Source organism: Bubalus kerabau, chromosome X (genome assembly GCF_029407905.1).
Source record: "Bubalus kerabau isolate K-KA32 ecotype Philippines breed swamp buffalo chromosome X, PCC_UOA_SB_1v2, whole genome shotgun sequence".
NCBI classification, from domain to species: Eukaryota; Metazoa; Chordata; class Mammalia; order Artiodactyla; family Bovidae; genus Bubalus; species Bubalus kerabau.
Window position 1 is genome coordinate 74782990 of NC_073647.1, and position 18082 is coordinate 74801071.

Below are 18082 nucleotides of genomic sequence, written 5' to 3' on the forward strand. Positions count from 1 at the left end.
TTGTAAAGGATGAAAAGATTGGTACACTGCCCAAGATGGAGCATCTGGGGAAGCACATGTGGTTTGGAGTCAAGCAGGCCTGAGCTCAGCCACTTACAATCTGTGTAAACTTGGACTTGTCACTTTATCTCCATGGGCCTTACATTTCCCATCTGTTAGGGACTGTACTTTGTGAAGTTGTTTTGAGGATGACAGGAGGTAATATATGTGAAAGGCCTAGCCAGATTCTGGCACACGAAAAGTAGACCATACATGCTAATTATGTTCAGTACAAGAAGCTGGCCTTAACCTGCAAGAAGAACTCAGAACCAATAATACCACTGATCTGTTCAGTCCAGAGAGCCACATTAGTTTCTTTCTATTATAAAACATCCAATAACCATAGTTAGCTCCCAGCCTGAGTAGGAGAACTTTAACTGTTTCTCACTTTCTATCTGCTCTCTCTTACATAAACCTAAGTTCTTACTTATCCAGTGAATTCAGAGCTATATGTGTTCTCCTCTGAATACTCCCAGAGTCAGGCTTTCCATTTCTTCTTCCAAGCCTTCTCTCAATATTCCCAATATCAGGCTTTTCTCTCATACCTTTATGCACCATTTTCACCCCCATCCGTTCCTATTTTCCAAATAGCTCCTACAATTGACCTCAATGCAGTCAAAAGTTAGTGCAAAATCTTCTTGGGTACTTTCCAAACAGATTAAACCCCCTTCACACTCACTCCCACCAAGCTTTTGATTTATGTAAAATGTTCCTCCTTTGCTGAAAAGCATTTAAGATTGAATCTGTGTGCCATTTTCAAAAATTTTAACCATACCAGCAGTGACGCTACCCACACACAACATTATCATTTGTGTAGATGGTAAGCATCTCAAGGGCAGTGATCATGACTGATAATTAGTCTTTTCAAGAGATGAAACAGACTATGATATATGCAGAGAACCATCTGTGGAAGAACATTCCCAAGAGCCAGGTAGGAAATATGCTGCTGCTGCTGCTAAGTCACCTCAGTCGTGTCTGACTCTGTGTGACCCCATAGACGGCAGCCCACCAGGCTCCCCTGTCCCTGGGATTCTCCAGACAAGAGCACTGGAATGGGTTGCCATTTCCTTCTCCAATGCATCAAAGTGAAAGTAAAGTCACTCAGTCATGTCCGACTCTTCGCGACCCCATGGACTGCAGCCTACCAGGCTCCTCTGTCCATGGGATTTTCTAGGCAAGAGTACTGGAGTGGTATGGAAGTATGCAGGTTTCATTAGTTTAGGCATGGATCAGACAAGGTGCTTCCTGGACACCTCAGCTAGTTAAGAATCTGTCTCCAATGCAGGAGACCCCAGTCAATTCCTGAGTTGGGAAGTTACCCTGGAGAAGGAATTGGCTACCCACTCCAGGATTCTTGGGCTTCCCTGGTGGCTCAGATGGTAAAGAATCTGTCTGCAGTGCGGGAGACCTGGGTTTGACCCCTGGGTTGGAAAGATCCCCTGGAGGAGGGCATGGCAACCCACTCCAGTATTCTTGCTTGGAGAATCCCCATGGACAGAGGAGCCTAGCAGGTTATAGTCCCTGGGGTTGCAAAGAGTCAGACATGACTGAGTGACTAAGCACACAGCACAAATAAGAAGGACCAGCTAATAGTCAATAGTCTAAATCTTAAATCCTCATGCCTTTCTCCACCATTTCTTTGCAGATAAAATGCAATTCTACAGGCTTGGACTAGTGAGGAGGAGGGAAATCCTCCTCTCAAATTTAATTCAGATGCAGTAAGGTAATAAATAATCTTTATCAGTGATGACAGTAGAAGAAGAAATTTCTCTACACTTACTAAGAGGTTGTGTGCCCTTGGCAAGTTCCTTGGTCTTTCAACTTCCTACTCTGTACAGTAAGGATGATAATAATAGTATTGACATTACAAGATTTGTTGTAATGCTTAAATGACATGTAAATTACCTAATCAACATATGTTTATGCTGCTGCTTCTGCTAACATTAAGATGATTTGCTTTGAAGAAGGTCTGTATTGGTCTTTTATGCTGAAAATTACCAACCAATCAATCATTTCAACCAGACTACATTTTCACCATGTAGAGTGAGCATATAAATCTTGGCCTGCTATTTTAGAGTGTGTGTGTAGGATAAACCACCTCCCAGTGTCCCTTCTGAGGGATTATGGCCAAGGGGCATTATTAAACTTGTTTCTGATGGCATACTTGAAAAAGTTGGTTCACTAACTCATGAATAGGCGTGCTGCTAGCTGGGATACATACTGTCATCTTTCCAGACTCGGAGTAAAATCCTGAGACTCTTGTCTGGGAAGTGGACAAAGCAAGGTTCAATTCAGTTCAGTCGCTCAGTCATGTCTGACTCTTTGCCACCCCATGAATTGCAGCACGCCAGGCCTCCTTGTCCATCACCAACTCCTGGAGTTCAAGCAGATTCACGTCCATCGAGTCAGTGATGCCATCCAGCCATCTCGTCCTCTGTCGTCCCCTTCTCCTCCTGCCCCCATTCCCTCCCAGCATCAGAGTCTTTTCCAATGAGTCAACTCTTCGCATGAGGTGGCCAAAGTACTGGAGTTTCAGCTTTAGCATTATTCCTTCCAAAGAAAACCCAGGGCTGATCTCCTTCGGAATGGACTGGTTGGATCTCCTTGCAGTCCAAGGGACTCTCAAGAGTCTTCTCCAACACCACAGTTCAAAAGCATCAATTCTTTGGTGCTCAGCCTTCTTCACAGTCCAACTCTCACATCCATACATGACCACAGGATTAGACGGACCTTTGTTGGCAAAGTAGTGTCTCTGCTTTTGAATATGCTATCTAGGTTGGTCAGAACTTTCCTTCCAAGGAGTAAGCGTCTTTTAATTTCATGGCTGCAATCACCATCTGCACTGATTTTGGAGCCCAAAAAAATCAAGTCTGACACTGTTTCCACTGTTTCCCCATCTATTTCCCATGAAGTGATGGGACCAGATGCCATGATCTTCGTTTTCTGAATGTTGAGCTTTAAGCCAACTTTTTCACTCTCCTCTTTCACTTTCATCAAGAGGCTTTTTAGTTCCTCTTCACTTTCTGCCATAAGGGTGGTGTCATCCGCATATCTGAGGTTATTGATACTTCTCCCGGCAATCTTGATTCCAGCTTGTGTTTCTTTCAGTCCAGCGTTTCTCATGATGTACTCTGCATATAAGTTAAATAGGCAGGGTGACAATATACAGCCTTGACGTACTCCTTTTCCTATTTGGAACCAGTCTGTTGTTCCATGTCCAGTTCTAACTGTTGCTTCCTGACCTGTATATAGGTTTCTCAAGAGGGAGGTCAGGTGGTCTGGTATTCCCATCTCTTTCAGAATTTTCCACAGTTTATTGTCATCCACACAGTCAAAGGCTTTGGCATAGTCAATAAAGCAGAAATAGATGTTTTTCTGGAACTCTCTTGCTTTTTCCATGATCCAGCGGATGTTGGCAATTTGATCTCTGGTTCCTCTGCCTTTTCTAAAACCAGCTTGAGTATCAGGAAGTTCACGGTTCACGTATTGCTGAAGCCCAGCATGGAGAATTTTGAGCATTACTTTTCTAGCATGTGAGATGAGTGCAATTGTGCAGTAGTTTGAGCATTCTTTGGCATTGCCTTTCTTTGAGATTGGAATGAAAACTGACCTTTTCCAGTCCTGTGGCCACTGCTGAGTTTTCCAAACTTGCTGGCATATTGAGTGCAGGTTAGGCTACCATAAACAGGCTCCTTTAACCACTCACTATTGTAACCCATCTGGTAAAGAATCCACCTGTGATGCAGGAGACCCCAGTTTGATTCCTGGGCCAGGAAGATCTGCTGGAGAAGGTATAGAATACCCACTCCAGTATTCTTGGGCTTCCCTGATGGCTCAGCTGGTAAACAATCTGCCTGCAATGTGGGAGACCTGAGTTTGATCCCTAGGTTGGGAAGATCCCCTGGAGAAGAGAATGGATTCTCCATTCCAGTATTCTGACCTGGAGAATTTCATGGACTCTACAGTCCATGGGGTCACAAAGAGTTGGACACAACCGAGGGACTTTCACTTTCACTTTCAATGCAAGCTCTGTTGCCCTAAGGTTGAGATTCTAATAATCAAGTTTAACGTATCAGCTTAGTGAGGCATGGTTATAGTCCTTGAGAACATTTCTTATAGATGGAAAACATTCTCTTTCTGTCACATTGGTTGTCTATTATTTTGTATACAACAGGGGTTTTAATTATATATATGTAGGCAATAGCAAAAAACTCCAAATTAAAACCCATGAGGCAGCCTCCCTTACACAAACACTACTACTAATTTTGAAAGTGTGATGTAATAGAGGAAAACGGGATGTGAGATCAGATAAACTTGGGTTCATGTCCTGGTTTGTTATTCATGGGCTGTGTGAATTTGGTCTTTATTTTTTCTTAAGACCTCTTGGCCTCTGTTTCCTCATCCACACAGTAAAAGTGTTATCTACTGCACAGGTTTGTTGTGAAATTTATGAGCAATAATATATGTAAAGATGCTCAACACGTACAGTGAGGTTTTCATATAAGCATTTAACACCTCACTGATTGGCAATGCCTCATTCATTCATTCATTCAGTAGACAGTTATTGAATATCTCAGCATATATCTCTGATCATATATCTAGTGATTTTTCTACAAGGACCTATTCAAGGGTTATGTAGTTTTGTTATTATTGATTTGCTTATTCTCTCACATACCACCATGTTTTAACTCTTGTCATCTTACAACATCTGTTTGAATATCTGGTAGAACAGACTGCTTCTCACTACTCTTCTCCCCTCTCCCTGTCACTGCATTATCACCTATTTAATCTTGCAAATTAATAATTATATGCATGAAAGTGAAAGTGAAGTTGCTCAGTCATGTCCGACCTTTTGCAACCCTATGGACTGCCTACCAGGCTCATCCATCCATGGAATTTTCCAAGCAAGAGTACTGGAGTGGGTTGCCATTTCCTTCTCCAGGGGATTTTCCTGACCCAGGGATTGAACCCAGGTCTCCAACATCGCAGGCAGACACTTTACAATCTGAGCTACCAATAAGGTTATTTAATATTTAAGAGGGCTTCTCTGAAGGCTCAGACAGCAAAGAATCTGCCTGCAGTGCAGGAGATCCTGGTTCAATCCCTGGATTGGGAAGGTCCCCTGGAGAAGGAAAAGACTACCCATTCCAGTATTCTTGCCTGGAAAATTCCACGGACAGAAGAATTTGGCAGGCTACAGTTCATACAGTCCATGGGGTTGCAAAGAGTCAGGCACGACTGAACAACTAACACTTTCACAATATTTAAATACTTAAGAACCTTTCATAAGTATCATGTTCTTGATGTTCTTTTAATTTGTGTGAAATTGCAATAAAATGGCCAAGCACTGGGGGACCATCTAAGAATATGTTTCAGTGTTCTGCATGTTTAAAGTGAGTCTTAACGTAGGACATCCAGCTAAAATCATGGCCTAGTCTGTAGTGGTGGCAGTTACAGAACATAATTACAAGCCAGGACTGGAATCCTTACACTACTATTTACTAATCAGTTGACCTAGAACAGTTCCTTCATCTGTAAAATCAGGATAGTAATTCCTAGCTCATGGAGTTGCCATGAGGGTTAAATGAGGTTATGCATATAAAGATCATGGTCTCTATTAAGTGTGCAATGAAAGAGAGCTGTTTAGAACCAGTATGATTTTGTGGAACTCTGCTCAGTGTTATGTGACCTGGATGGGAAGGGAGTTTAGAAGAGAACAGGTACATGTATATGTATGGCTGAGTCCGTCGCTGTTTATCTGAAACTATCACAACATGGTCTGTTAATCAGCTGTGTGTATGTATGTTAGTTGTTCAGTCATGTCTGACTCTTTGTGACCCCATGGACTGCAGCCCGCCAGGTTCCCCTGTTCATGTAATTCTCCAGGCAAGAATACTGAATACTGAAGCAGGTAGCCTTTCCTTTTTTCAGGGAATCTTCCCAACTCAGGGATTAAACCTGGGTCTCTTGCATTGCAGGCAGATTCTTTAACATCTGAGCCCCCAGGGAAGCCCATACCCCAATGCAAAATAAAAAGTTTTTTTAAGATGAATAGAGACAGAAAAGAAAAACTAATGTGATTTTATATTTAACTCAGAGAGGTTAAGAAACTAAGCCATAGTTACATAGCTAGTACAGACAGATCCAAGACCCAAAGCCAGGTTTGTCTGACTCCAAAGCCCATATTCCTCCTATTATATCATACTATCGCTATAGGATTCTGAACATACAAACAATCCACTGCACTGCAAAAGAAAACTGTCAAATAGGTGCTCACTGAAAAGTTATAACCAATGTGACGCCATTATACTATTTTTAAACTGCAAAATACTCCATGATCTTCCAAAGCTACACCATCCCTCAAGCCTTGTCACAGTGTAGATTTTAGAGCTAAAAGACAGTCTCACAGCATTCATGAATACTATTCCAATAAATGAAATTTTGGCAGAATAGAGCACTAGGTAACAATGGTTCCATACTGCCTGGGTTGAAATCCAGGGCTGCCACTCACTAGCTGTGTGACCATGAGCAAGTTACCTGACTTGCTTAAAATTCTTTTAAGTACTTAGGAAATATCTGTCACATATTTAGTGTTAAATAAAATAGTAGCTGGTATTATATTATTTGTTTCACTTTTTTTCTGACTTTCTGTAACACCTTTCATCCCGGGTTTGATCCCTGGGTTGGGAAGATCTCCTGGAGAAGAGAATGACTACCTACTACAGCATTCATGCCTGAAGAATCCCATGGACATAGGAGCCTGGCAGAATAGAGTCCATGGGGTTGCAAAGAGTCAGACATGACTGAGCGACTGATACTTTCACTTTTCATACTGGTATTAGATTACATATAATTTTTAGCATAATTATACAAAGTTCTGTATTGATCTGTTATGTATTATGTCTTCTCAACTAGATTGAAAGGTCCTAGGAACAGGAATCATTTCTTGGGCTTTCAATCTTTCATAACATCTAGCATGTTGCTGGGCACAGGGTACTAGCCAAACCAATACTTTTGTATTGAAACTGCACACTAGCCTCAGGAAATGGAAGTCAGAAAGAACCCTTAGCATCTTTTAAAATAACTTAAGGTCTTCATCACCTCCCATTGCTCTACAGAGAGTCGTACTAAAGCTCCCAGCCCTGACAACTAATAACCAAATCCCCAGGAGCTCTGTGGCTTGCTTCACAGCCTGTGATTCATGATTCTTCAGTATTCAGGGAACAGAATGTAACTGAGAATTCAATCTTCTGCACACAAAACCTGCACATCTAGACTCCAATGACCCTTAGCTAGTTGTACAAGGTACTGATTCTCTGAAATGTAATTCCAGAAGTTTAAAAAATGATGGAAACACCTCAGGATTTGGGTATAGGAGTCAGGATTTGGGTATAGGAGATGGGAGGGAATAGGGTTGGTTGAGGGTAAATAATAAGGGATGGTCTATTTCAGAAAAATATGTTTCAGGCTTTTTACTAAGACTGGGTGGAGAGGTTTGCCAAATGGAGGAGGTTGACAGTCCATACCATGTCACCAATCCCAGCGAGCAGAGAGTGTGTCATTATCTAAATTCAAGTTCTGGAACTAGTCAGACAGTGTGTGAATCCTGGCTCTGCCACTTGATAATTATGTGATCTTTTTTTTGGAACGAAGGAGTGAAGAATCAGAAAGCAGATGCTGATATTAAGAACACAGAGGGCTTTGGCTCAATAGCCTCTATTATCTGAGATGTATGACAATGTCATCTGCTGCTCTCACTGTATGCTGCCAGGGGGCCAAGACCTTGAGAAAGGCATGTCAAGGACATGTGATAAAGTACCAAAGCAAGTGTTGTCCCCTCACACTTTGTAGTTGTGCAGAATTCAGCATTGCATTATTAGGAAGATTATCTATAGCTACCAACATAACAGCAAACCCTGCAGTCTTAGCCAAAGGTATTTTTGTCCTTTAGGCTCATCCAGGGCTTCCCAGGTAGCACTAGTGATAAAGAACCTGCCTACCAATGCAGGAGATGTAAGAGATGCAAGAGACATGGGTTTGATCCCTGGGTTGGGAAGATATCCTGGAGAAGGAAATGGCAACCCACTCCAGTATCCTTGCCTGGAGAATCCGATGGACAGGGAAGCCTGGAGGGCTACAGTCCATGGAGTCACAAAGAGTCAGACACGACTGAGTGACTAACACATTACAGGCTCTATGCATCTCTGATCAAGCCTCCCTTCTTCTGCAGGATCATTCATTCCCATTGTTCCCTGGAGCCTTCTGCTTTCTCATCTAACAATTAACGTTGCACGACAAGAGTCTGTGTTTTGCTTTAGCGATGGGGAGTGCACACAGAGTGTGGATTACTTACAAATACACATGCATACACTGAGCCCCAAAGTGGACTATTTTTGTGGATTATTTAAATTGATCATCTACATGAATCCAAGGAAACAGACTCATCATTTACCCATCTCATTCTGTACTCTGGAGAAATATTCCAAGGTTTAGGTAAGGAAGAAAGGGTTTGTTTCAGAACATTGCTGTTTGTTTGTTTTCCCAGAAGTAATTCCTTTGGCTCCTGAGCCAATAAAAATTCTCTGTGGCTTCCTTATTATCTGCTCCCTTGGTTTTCAAAGTCAAACATCGAGGGAGTTATTAGCCTAGAACATGTGCATACATGCTGATTTTCTGTTTCTGAGACAGATTCAAAAGGCACAGCTGGAAATTGACTTTAAGCCTTCTCTCAGATGGGCTCTTCCAGATTATGGTACGTCTGCCTGCTCCACAGGCCTCTTGGTCTAAAGCAGAGGGCCAATGAGATTGGCAATTATGGACCTGTCCATCAGCCTGGTCCATGCTCCCAGGAAGTCACAGCATCTGACCTGGTCCTTGTGCTTTCTCCTCCAAGTTCAACAGAATTTGTGGAAGTCCTTCCTTTATGGGAAAAATTAATTTTATACTTGTACGGAACTTCATAGTTTGTTAAGTACTTCCAAATGAATCATCACATTTTGGACCTTAGAATTCCATGAGGTTGGCAAAGAAACTATTATTAACCCTGTTTTATAGAAAAGGAAAGTTAAACCAAGAGAGGCAAAGCATGTTGCCCATGGTCATACAGCTTAAATGACAGAGCTGAAAGTCAAAGTCAGGTTTTCAGATTCTAAGTCCTAGTCTCTTTCTACCTCTCTGTCAATGAAATGCCTCTCAGAAGCGTCCTCTCTTCAGAGGTATAACTTCATCAGTCAGGTGTTAGACTTCACTCACCACTCGAAAGATTCCTGGCTTAACCATTCGCAAGGGGCTGAGTATAGATGTACTAACCATACTTTAAAATTCACTTGGAGGTTTCCCCTGTACTCTTTCATTTTGTGCCTCCTGACCCCCAACATCATCTCAACTTTACAGGACCAGTATTAATTCTAGTTCATGAGAGTACTTACATCCTATATGATGGCTCACCAAAAGGGCACCACTCTACAGAAATCTCTCAACGATCAAGTGAACAAAATGTTCCTATCATATGGATGTCAGTCAGCCTCTTTTCCCTGTCCCTCCAGGACTCACATAAAGTGGTGAGCTCCATGAAGGCAAAGATAGAGGTGATACATGGCATCAATCCCATGGATTCTCCCTCACCAACGCTGACTGGGCTACTGTATCTGCTGAGTATCCAAACTGTCAGCAGCAGAGCCCCAGGCTAAGTGCCTGATTGGGTCCCATTCCACAAAGAGATCTGGTAGTAGGTCAGTTACTTTGGCTTTCCTCCATTAGGGAAAAGAAAGCTGTTTGTCCTGTCTGGAAATAATACTTACTCTGACATGGATTTGCTTTTCCAACTGGCAATGGTTTGGCCAGCTCTACTACTAATAGATTTATTGAATGTTCTTTTCACTGCCATTGCATCACTCACAAGAAACTCAACATGTATAATATCTTATAAGAAATGAATCACCAGTCCAGGTTCAATGCAGGATACAGGAAGCTTGGGGCTGGTGCACTGGGATGACCCAGAGGGATGGTATGGGGAGGGAGGTGGGAGGGGGGTTCAGGATGGGGAACACATGTACACCTGTGGCGGATGCATGTTGATGTATGGCAAAACCAATACAATATTGTAAAGTAAATAATAATAATAATAAAAATTTAAAAAATTAAATTAAATTAAATTTAAAAAAAGAAACCCATTTTATGGAGAAAAAATGAAAGTAATGGACTAATACAAGACTCACTGATCTTACCACAAACTTCATAAGCCAGGAGCAGTTATCCTGGTAGACCAATGCAGAGGTCTATTAAAAACTCAATCACAGGGTCTGTGAACACTGGGTAGGATCTGAACACTGGATATGTTATCCTATAGGATGTGGCATATGCTCTGAACTAGTGACCAGTAGACAGTGCTGCTGTTAGATCCAGTACCCTAGGAACCAAGGGCTGGAAGTTGGAGTGGCTCATCCCACTATGACATCTGCTAGCCTCCTCACAAAACTGTATGGTTCTTCTGGTTTAGAAGTTTCAGAACTTCAGAAAGATATACTTCTAGACAGACACACAATGGCGTGTCTGATACATAAAAGAAGAGACAGCCATCTAAATATTTTGGGCTATTTGTGTCACCAGAATAACACCCAAGATGGGAGTTTCAGAGCTAGATAGTATGATGTAGGGTTGCCACTGCAGAGTGAAAGTGGGCAGGAGTATCTCTGGAACACACAGAGGATCCTTTGAGGCACTTCTGCTGTCATTTTAGTGCCAAAGTTAAAAAGGGAGACTTAGACAACCACATACAGGCAGGCCCCCCAAAACCACGACACCTCAGCAATGAAGGTTAGGTCATGAGGTAAAGAAACTTTATCAGCTTAGCTGCTGATTAAGGAGGGGCAAAAGAAATATAGACTGAGTAGAACAGGTAAAGTTTCAAAAAGTAGACTGTAATATCTACCCAGAGTTTCTTCCTTCAGGTGACATATTTCATCTCCCCTCCAATTCTACTACACATAGTAGTTAATGTTATAGAGTCCCTCATTTGTAGAATATCAAAATGTGATGGAACCAGAAGATAAATGCACATCACCCAAAGACCCTGGATTGAGATCTGAATATACAGTAACTAATCAGAGTTTGAGATGCCACTCTTTGTCATGCTTTCATTTATATCAGAAATACTTCTATTACACAGAGGCCTTTGTTGTTGTGAAGTTTATGTATGGAAAAGGATATATGTTGATATTGGGTAGCCAAAGGTATGGACATTAGATGTCATTTTAAGATTGATTCCTCAGAATGGATTCCTGTACAAGTGATTTTTTTAAGAGAATGTTTTCGGGAGAAAACTGTGAAGGGAAAAAGGGAGAGTGAGGAATAAAGCTAAGCAAGGATGTTACTTCACATGAAATCTACCATTACCTGATCACACAGGCAACTCTGGGTATGTATAAATGGCTCAAAAGGGTCCTTCCTACCTCGAGACAAAAGGGGTAGGGATTTTGCACTGCTGCTGCCCCAATCAGTCATTGGCTATGGTCAGTCTTAGGAGACAGAGAATTCCTAGGTGAGGTGGTTTTGATAGCCCAAGGGCAGTCCCACAGAGAAGGTTATGCATGTGAGCTTGCAGCAGCACTCATAGTAGCCGGGGCATAGATGCACCAAATCATCAAAAATAATCCCTGGGGATCTGAATGGAGAACTCACAGTGTCTGCAACAACTAGTCACCACTTTTGAACACCCTTCCTATGTTTTGAGAATTCCTCACCTTAGAAGTCCCAGACCCCCAGAGAAGACACTTCCTTTCTAAGCCTCCCTACTGCTCCAGTACAGGCATGTTACCTAGGCTCTTTCAGTCACATTTTCCTACTCAGACCTAGAATTGGAAGCTAGTGATGCAGAGCAGCAGATATTATATTGACTGCATTCTGGTTAAGGCAGGGGCAGTTCCGTTTCATTTTCAGAGGCAGCAGTTGCAGAGGTTCCAGGAGAAGTGTCTGGTGCCCACAGTGAATGATACTGGCAGTTGTCAATGCCCTCCAGACAAAGACTACCAGGAGCACATCTTGTAGTTTAACAAGTAGAGTTTATCACTCATTGTCAAAAGAGAAAATGCATACCACAGGGAGGATATTAGAGAGGACATATTTTAGAATTTACTGGAGAAGGAAATGGCAACCCACTCCAGTATTCTTGCCTGGAGAATCCCATGGACAGAGGAGCCTGGTGGGCTGCCGTCTATGGGGTCGCACAGAGTCGGACATGACTGAAGTGATTTGGCAGCAGCAGCATTTTAGGATTTGGACTTGTGTTAGGTGATTCAGTGGTTCAGTGGCAAAGAATTTGCCTGTAATGCACAAGACCTGGATTTGATCCCTGGGTCAGGAAGATTCCCTGAAGAAGGGAGTGGCAACCCACTCCAGTATTCTTGCCTGGAGAATTTCATGGACAGAGGAGTCTGGTGAGCTACAGTCCATGGGGTCACAAAGAGTCGGTCATGACTGAGCGACTAACACTACACTAGGGGATTTGAGGTGGTGGCTTGTTGAGGAAGTGGGACTTTGTTCTGAATTGGATGCTATTAGGAAGCAGAGGTAATTCCATGATTGAGTATCTTAGTAAATCTTACCTAGGAGGAGGGAGTGCTGACCCAAAGCTAAAGCTGTAATTGGTAAAGAAACAGCAGTCATTCCATTAGCCAGTGGAGGGGGATGTCTGGTCACTTCTGTGCTTTGGGCAATGTTTACATTTATGTCTTGATCCATCACCATCACAGGGTAACCCTGTCTGATATGGCTGTCTTGTGAAATTGTTGTTTAACAGGAGAATACCAAGACCCAACTGTGAGTGCCAGACCAGCTTCTAGCAGCACCAAGGCTTTGGGGATAGCATCAGGCCAGCTCCTTCACATCAAGGTCTGCCTTTCTCTTTCTCACAGTTCAAGCTATGGTATTTGTGTCCAGCAGCAGTGACAGGGGGATCTCCATTTTTGCTTTGTGATTTTGAGTGTTATTTTTTACTCCCTTGCCTCCAAGTTGGCTCTCTGGCTTTCTCTGGGATTATATAAGCTTCTAACAAGCCTCAAATAATTTTTCTTTGCCTAAAGTAGTCATATTTAGGTTTTAGTTCTTTACAACTAAGAACCCCAACTGATGTGCATTCTTCTGCCCCTCTCCCCAGCTCCCAGGACTACAGAGATTGGCACCTCCCATTAGGATAGAAAGAAAACAAGACTGGATAAGGAATTCCTGGCTCCTTCGGAAGAGTGGATTGTCTTTCTGAATCCCTCAATACTGTTGGGAAGCTGACAGAGGAAGACTTCGAGGGATCCTGGATACCCTTGGGGAAGAATAAGGCTCTGTCTTCTTTTATCAGCTACAACTCCATCACCCTACACCTACCACCAGCAAGATTAGAACACACAAAAAGTGGCTGGGAAATGGACCTTGCATAATCAAGTATAAGAGTCAGACGTGGAAAGCAAGGAAAGGAGACTATTGTGGACTGTTGTCATTATAGAGGAGGTCCCAGGTGGTGCTAATGAATCTGCCTGTCAATGCAGGAGACATGAGACGTGGGTTCAATCCCTGGGCGGAGAAGATCCCCTGGAGAAGGAAATGGCAACCCACTCCAGTGTTCTTGCCTGAAAAAGTCCCATGGGCAGAGCCTGGTGGGCTATGGTCTACAGGGTTACAAAGAGTCAGACATGACTAAACACTTGTCTAGCAGCAGCAGTCATTATAGAAGGCTTTATGGAGGCAGTGGAATAGGAGACCTTGAGGGACAAGTAGGTTTTGATCCAGAAGCAATGAGGGAGAAGGACATCCAAATGGTGGCAGCTTAGCCTCCTAGTTTTGAACTTTAACCACTCATGACCATAGGCTCACTGCTTGTGGTAACCTCAGTGAATCAATAGGCCATCGTCTTGATCCATGTTACTGAATCCAAACTGCAGAATTCTGCACTAGATCTTTCATCACTAGAATGTAAGCTCCATAAAAGCTGGAAATTTTCCCTTTTCAAGCCTGTATCACTAGTTTGTTAAATGGTGGTTAATGTGTAGTGAGAAGTGAAAGTGAAGTTGCTCAGTTGTGTCCAACTCTTTGTGACCCCGTGGACTGTAGCCTACCAGGCTCCTCCGTCCATGGGATTTTCCAGGCAAGGATACTGGAGTGGGTTGCCATTTCCTTCTCCAGGGGATCCTCCCAACCCAGGGATTGAACCCAGGTCTCCCGCACTGTAGGCAGATGCTTTACCGTCTGAGCCACCATGGAAATAGACCCATATTAAATATTTGTTGAATGAATGGCTGAATTCGTGGATGAATAAATTAATTAATCTTTTCCAACACTCTCCTTCTGGAAAAAGACAAAAAAATAAAAAATAAAACCTTCCTAGCTTCACCAAATTAATTTTTCTCTTGCTCTGCCTGTTCCAAAAGTACTCTATTGCTCTCCTACACTTTGTGAAATACCTTCATTTCCTAGGCTCCCAGCTTGCTGCTGACAAGTTCTTCTGCAGCTTCAGTTCAACTCTTATTGTGCAACCAGCCCAAGAGACACTGAACACAGCTCTACATTCCAGGCCAATTACACTCAGCAGAACTGAGGTATTGATTAGGACACAGACAGGATATATTCCATTCAGAGATCTGCAGTTTACAGGGCAGGTTTTCTCTGCATCAGGGACTATTTTCAGGGACAAGAGAAGAGATATAGTTCAGTTTAATAGCATCAGGCTTGATTCTATAGTCAACAGGCAATTTTACCTCCATTTTTTAAAGAGGGACAAGCTTTATGTTTACTCCGCTTAGTGGTCAGACCTACTTCACTGTGACAATAATAGCTGAACAACAGTTTTCCCTAGAGCTGCCTACATTTATTTTTTTTGAAAGGAAAACATTCTATATTTTACTACCTTTACCGACTCGATGGACATGGGTTTAGGTGAACTCCGGGAGTTGGTGATGGACGGGGAGGCCTGGTGTGCTGTGGTTCATGGGGACTCAAAGAGTCGGACATGACTGAGCGACTGAACCAAACTGAACTGAAGTGCCCTTTGTTCTTGCCTTTTGAACAAGGAGCCTCACATTGGTATTTTATAGTGCAACCAACTCTTCCCCATGGCCCCTGATTCACTTCTAAGTGACCAACCTATCTCTATCAAGGGTGAGTCCACCACACTCCATTCTCTCACTGGAAGAAAGAAGATTTTTCCGCCATTTTACCCTAAGAAAAGCTCTGTCCTTTCAAGACCGTGTTTAATACAGTCAATTGATTTCGTGCTTCAAATTTCATTCATTCAACAAATATTTGTGTATTTATGTAGTTAAACTTTAAATAATGAAATGTTAAGTATTTGCTCAAGAGAATAACTGCTTCTTCTACCCTGTTTCTGACACAGCAGAAAATTCCTGCTGAGATGGAGAGATCTCAGTTCAAAAGAATAATGCTATTGGAACTCAAGGACTGAGATCTGGAGCAACTACCCTTCAGAATTCTTTACCCCCACACCGGAAGCTAATGATTTCCAGAGATGGCCACAGCAAAGAATTCACAGGAACATGGGTCACTTTGTCAAGGATCATGTCAAAAAGAAAAGGCATCAGTTCCAAATATTTCAGGGATGAAAGGTCATTCTTATTCTTTTTTTGCCTACATTTACCTAGAAACTTCTACTTGGGCATGACCTCTCAAACTGCCATGAACACAGACACCCCCTCCCCCACCTTCCTGCTCCCTTTCCCTATCTCTGGCTCAGGAAGGTGTCATTGTTGAAGTAGTTTTCAGATAAAAAACGGCCTTATTAGTAAATACTTCCTGGTTTTTTTTTTTTTCTTTTTCTTTCTCTCTTTCTTTTTTTGTTGAGTGATGCTTGGGGAAAACAGAGAGCTGAGTTAGGTTGTTGGACATGAAGAGGAAATTAGAGAACATACAAAAATGAAAAATGACTAGGGACTGGAAAAAAGGTGACCAGAAGAGAGGTGGGGGTAAGGAAAGCAGACCACCCACTTTACAATTTTGTTGAGGGCCATTACTGGATACTGCCCTCCAAGAATTTGATTTAAGGTGACTTCACATAGATCCAACTGCCTGGCTCTGTCACTTAATTGCTGTGAGACCTTGGGCATACCACTTATAATCTCTGTATTTCAGTTTCTTCATCTTAAAATGGGGATAATAATAGCCCTTATGTTATTGAGTTGTTGTGAAGATTAAAAGAGTTAACTCATGTAAAAGCACTTAAAATAGTGTCTGGCACATAGCAGGTGCTGTATAAGTGATAGATATTGTTGCTGTTATTTCTATAATTATTATTTTCAGTTGAGAGTATTCTGAATCATGCTCACTAGTCCTCTCTACACTCCAGAGCCATGGGCCTTGAGAAATCTTTCCATAATAAGTTGCTTCTTTGCATAAACATAACAATGCAAAGCAACATGGCTCAGATGGTAAAGAATCTGCCTATAATGCAAGAGACCCAGGTTCGATCCCTGAGTTGGGAAGATCCTCCGGAGAAGGGAATGGCAACCCACTCCAGTATTCTTGCCTGGGAAAATCCCATAGAGAGAGGAGCCTGGCAGACTACAGTCCATGGGGTCATAAAGTCAGACACAACTGAATGACTGACACTTTTACCTTCAACAGTGCTAGGCATTTGTGCTGTCTGGAATTGGAGCAGAACCCAGGTATAGGACTCAGGTCATGGGGAAAGAATCCAGGTTCCAGAATTAACCAGGGAACAGGGACAAGATCCCCTGGAGAAGGAATTGGCAACCCATTCCAGTATTCTTGCCTGGAGAATCCCATGGACAGAGGAGCCTGGTGGGCTACAGTCCATGAGGTCACAAAGAGTTGGACATGATTGAGCAATTAACGTTCACTTTCACTTTTTTTTTTTCAGGGGCTGCACACAGATCTGTAGTACAGGTTAGTGTTTCAGAAAGTGTATTCTTTGGCTACCTTTCTTAATAAACCTGCTAATAAATTCCCTACCACAGTCATGTCAAATTAGAATTCTTGGAGTAGGAACCAGAAATCTACATTTTAACAAAGTTCCCAGATTATTATTGTCAGATTTAGAAAATAAAAATGCAGGAAGCCCAGTGAAATTTGAAGTTCCAATCAACAACAAATCATTTTTCTTACAAATACATCCCCAATACTGCATACGACATACACTTAAAGTTGTTTGTTATTTATCCGAAATCTGAATTTTGTCTGGCAGAGTATATACCTAATTCCAATATATTCTAAAATTAGAGGACCCATCCTTTAGAGAAATGTGGGTTCTGAGAACTCTTTCCAAGAGCTTATGTCAGGGATACTGCAAAAGAACCCAGTTACTGAAACAGGGGTATGAAGCAGGGTATTGGTCAAAGAGAAAAAACAGAGTGCCTGATGCACTAGCACTGCAGCAGAAGCAGAGTCAGTCAGGAAGACAAAGGCAAGTGACTTCAGTCATTCAGCCAAAACTCTAAATTGGCCCCAAGTTTTAGGGTTTTCCTAGAGCAATGGTTCTCATTGGTAGAAAGTCAGGGGTGAACGACTTTCCAAAGCATCTGAATTTATCTCCAATACCACTTCCTTGCTCCTTTAGGGGAGGGAAAAATCTTTTCCTCTACTCTTTTAGATTCTGTACCTGAGGCCTGCAAATTGTAAAGAAGTGACAAGACAAAGGTCAAAGTGTTGGGCTTCCAGGCATGGGAAATTTGGGGAAGGTATATATTGGGTTGGCCAAACTTTTTTTTTTCAGATTTTTAAACTCCCAAATGAACTTTTTGACTAATCCAATATACGGAAGATGCTCTTCTGTCCATGGGATTCTCCAGGCAAGAATACTGGAGTAGATAGCCATTCCCTTCTCCAGGGTGTCTTCCCGACCCAGTGATTGAACCCAGGTCTCCCATATCATAGGCAAATTCTTTACCATCTGAGCCACCAGGGAAGCCTGGGACACACTAATGGAAGACAAAGGATTTTTTAGCAATTTCTTTGTTAAAGTTTCTGGTGATGAGGTTTGTTCTACTACTATGGAAGGGGGAGGAGGAAGCCCTTCATAAAGGGAAAT